Genomic DNA, 4,007 nt, shown 5'->3' with positions numbered 1-4,007 from the left:
GATAGGACAAGAATTGGAGAAGAGTGAAGAGGATCAGAAAATGTCATAGGCTCATGACACCCACATCAGAGCATTGCACCAACTGTTAGGCCATTGCTCCAACTGTTCCTTTATCTCCTATTGGTTGAACCCCCAACCCCCCCCACCCACAGTTTTTTTCCCCTCTTTCACTCTATTTCTCTCACCCTCTCTCATGAGACACATTATTATTTCATTGCACCATTTTAAAAGCTGGGTGTGAAAGTTGTGGAATGCATTCAATGACTCACTCTCAGACAGTTTGGGAGAGGGAAGGAGCAATGAGACGAGAGGAGGAAATCAGAACAGAGCAAGGGAGACATGAAGAATGAAAAGGAAAAACATCTGGGATTGGACAGCTCATAACCTTGACATTCAGATAATTCATTTTATCACCCTGTCTTGGGCTTAAGGCCTTAAAATAACTGTAGCAAACACTGCTTATTCCTTAACTTAAGTCTGGTCATGGGGTGTGCACAAAATTATGAATATCATTATGTGACCGGAGCAGTACTTTTGGTAACCTCAAGCTTGTATAATGACTACGCCACCCTGGGAATTGCACCCAAGAAAATACTCAAGGACTGTAAATCCAATGATGCAATGAGAAGACGGAGACGTGCTTCCAACCAAACAAAAACTTTATTCAAAAAAAATAAAAAAAATAAATACAACTTTATATATATATACTGTATATATAAATAAAAGAAATGTTAAACCAGCATAATACTCTTCATAAGTTGACAAGTTTTATTACAGAAATGGTAATCGAAGTTCACCAGATTAAAAAAAAAAACGTTTTACTACACATTCATAATACAAAAAAAAAAACTAACACAAGACAAAAAAAACAATCCCCCAAGTATAAAGAAACTTTGTACCTTCCCCACCAACCAATATAAACACAAATTCTTACAAAAAAAAAAAAAGCGAAAGCAACAAGGCTGAAGCTTACCTTAGGGGTGGCAAACTAGCTGAAATAAACAGTGCTCTCAACCAAACATGTGTGCACAGCAAAAAAAAAAAAAAAAGCGAAAGCAACAAGGCTGAAGCTTACCTTAGGGGGGGCAAACTAGCTGAAATAAACAGTGCTCTCAACCAAACATGTGTGCACAGCAAACAATAGGAAGAGGTGCTCAAACCCTGGTGCTCCAAACTCACAACTGTGTTCTTCACCCAGGTGACTAGCTTCCCCTTCGGCACAGTCAGCTTTGGACCAAACTAGGGGGAAAAAAAGGAGAAATTAGTGGGTCAAATACAAAAATACAAATATCAAATATTCACTCAAGAAAGAAAAACAAATTACAATTGCTAACCAAAAAGGCCAATTAATGGAGTAGCCTCACTGGCAATAAACCAGAACCACTTATAATTAGGTTTTAATTGGAGGATACGCTACCAATTCGGCCTAAACAGCTCAACTCGGACCATCACACTCAAAACAAACACAAAAACAACAAATTGAAAGCACAAACACTATTTTCACACCACAAGAAACCAAACTATGAAAAACAGCAGCACGACCCGCAGTTGGTCATCAACTGGACTGCGGAAGACTGCAAAAACAAAACAATAATCGGAAACACAACAAACAACATATTGCCAAACAATTATCGCATCATACATACTCCGATCCGCTGCTACACAAGCATAGGATGTTAGGATGTCTTCATAAATATTGTTTCACTAAAAACACACAAAAGAAACACTTCAGACTAATAATTCAAAACGAAAATCAACACATGACAATACAACAGCCTGCATACCTAAAACTTCCAACGAGCGCTTGACGCAGCTCACCGAGGACTTAACAGGCATGGCTGCAACAACATCTTGCCGATATAAAAACAAGAACGAGCATTACTATAATAGACTAAAACACATAATACACGCGTAATCAACCATCACCTACTTCAACTACTGTGACACTGAAGACCGGAAGAGGGGTGGGTACGACAGAGGCTATGTTCTAATGCTTCCTGCCCAGACATTTAAATACTCTGACATTAATTATCCTCATTACTCACTCTCATAAAGGGACACCACCCGAAGAAGGGAAGCCCATGCCACACTGCCACAATTATAAATTACGTACATGTTTAAAGTCCAATATAATATGATTGACTTGGGCTTGTTGTCAGTGCAGAGAGGGAACTTTTTCTTCTCATGTCATATAATATATAGTATAGTATACATACAGTACATATATGGCATGTGGTATTTGGTTGTCTTCTGAAATCTGGAAAATTCTCACTTTGTCAAATTCCATGTACCAGCTTTTTTTTCAGTGTTTAAATTTCTCAGTTAAAGGCATATGGAACAGCGTTTACGTTACACAATCAACAAGAAATCAATATTACAATATTCTCGTCTATATTATAGTTTTATTTATATTGCTTTTTATATTTTTGCTATGTTTATATTAAGTTTATTATGATTTATGAAAAATTATCAGTTTAAATATGAAACATTGTAACACTGTACTTTTTTTTTTTTAAATAAAGATTCAAAGGGTTTTGCCAAAGAAAAACAAATTTGGGTTCCCCAAAGAACATTTTGGTAAAAAGTTATTAAAAAATAAAAAAATTTTTATTAATAAAAAGGATATTTAAATAATCTGAAGAACACATTCCACTATTTGAAAAAAAAAATGTTCAGTGGAAGTTAAAGGTTCTTCATGGAATCAATGAGGCCAATTAAGAACATGCAGGTGTAAGTGTGAATTTGTGGCTTTTGTGATTGGCTATCCATTTTCCAGTTATGACCATATGACATATACATATATGTCATTTTGGAGAACGCTAGATATGAAATGTTGGAATTAGAACTTCTGATCAATTTTAATCATTGGTTTCAAAATTAATTCCTATTTTTAATTTTATGTTTGTAGACGTTCAGCTAATCCTGTGGGATCTTATTTGATTCTTTGAATATGCTTATTTGATCCCAAAAAGATTCTCCAAATTATGATTAGCTTTGACAACAGAAACACAACTGTGCAAACAGTGCTGCCCCTCTGCAAAATCACCGGCCGACATGCTCAGACAGCTTTATAGTTGTCTGCTATCTGCTGTCCCGCAGTCTGCTTGTTTGAGTGTTTACCAGGAGATAGCAGTGTCTTCTCAACCTCCAGCCCCTCCATACCGCAATTGTGTTGTTGCTCACCCCTCTCTCATTTTGTCAGAGTGTGGAGTGTGTGCAGAGGCTGCTGGTTCAAGGCTTTTCGCTGTGTAATACCAGATGTCTGAGGCTTTAGTGTGTGGCTGAGGGAGTCCAGGCCCCAGGCACAGGTGTAGATAGCCACTGGGCCCCACATCAAAGTTCCTCTAGATAACCCAGCAGCGTTTCATGTGTGAGGTATCTTTCCACAGAGCAAAACGTCTCCCTCTCCCCATCCTCCTGCTTTTCTCAATCCTATACTATCTCTGTTGGCTGTCTGTGGGTCTGTGATCCAGCAGACCAGACTACTTCCTCTCCTCCTCCACAATGTTTCACTCTGTCTTTTTCCCTTCATTCAACATGGTGAATGGTGAATTAGAGGTCTACAACCCAACCCAAGCTAGACGGGACCAGACAAACTTCAGGTTTGTGTTGATGTTCTGGTTTATAATAAAGAAAAAAAATAGATATATAGACACACACTGTATATGTAATTAAATTATTATATTATTTAATAATAATATAATATTATATATATATATATATATATATATTAGGGCTGTCAGTTTAATACGTTAACTTAATTAGTTATGAAAAAATAACGCGATTAAAATAATTTAACACAGTTAACGCTCTGGCCCCGCCCCCAGACCTGTATGTCATCTTACATTTCATACAGTTGACTGTTGACAAATATGATGCAGGACCAGGGTTGCCAGGTTTTCACAACAAAGCCCACCCAACTGCTACTCAAAACTCCGAGGCAGAGTCCGGGGCTTAGAGGCTGGAGGCGGAGTCAAGGGAAACTCCAGCTACGGCTACCCCGGAGG

At 37.9% G+C, this 4,007-nt stretch overlaps 1 long non-coding RNA gene across 1 annotated transcript; it reads right to left on the bottom strand.

Moving 5' to 3' along the window:
- Positions 1-1,365: 1,365 nt before the first annotated feature.
- On the bottom strand, positions 1,366-2,087 carry LOC107691794 (uncharacterized). Its single transcript, XR_001634571.1, has 3 exons — positions 1,785-2,087; positions 1,647-1,704; positions 1,366-1,574 (listed from the first exon to the last, which is right to left on the bottom strand). It is a non-coding gene; the product is annotated as an uncharacterized LOC107691794 (long non-coding RNA).
- Positions 2,088-4,007: the final 1,920 nt, after the last annotated feature.

This window comes from Sinocyclocheilus anshuiensis, unplaced genomic scaffold, assembly GCF_001515605.1.
Source record: "Sinocyclocheilus anshuiensis isolate Anshui unplaced genomic scaffold, SAMN03320099.WGS_v1.1 scaffold246, whole genome shotgun sequence".
NCBI lineage: Eukaryota > Metazoa > Chordata > Actinopteri > Cypriniformes > Cyprinidae > Sinocyclocheilus > Sinocyclocheilus anshuiensis.
This window is presented reverse-complemented; position numbering and strand designations above follow the sequence as displayed.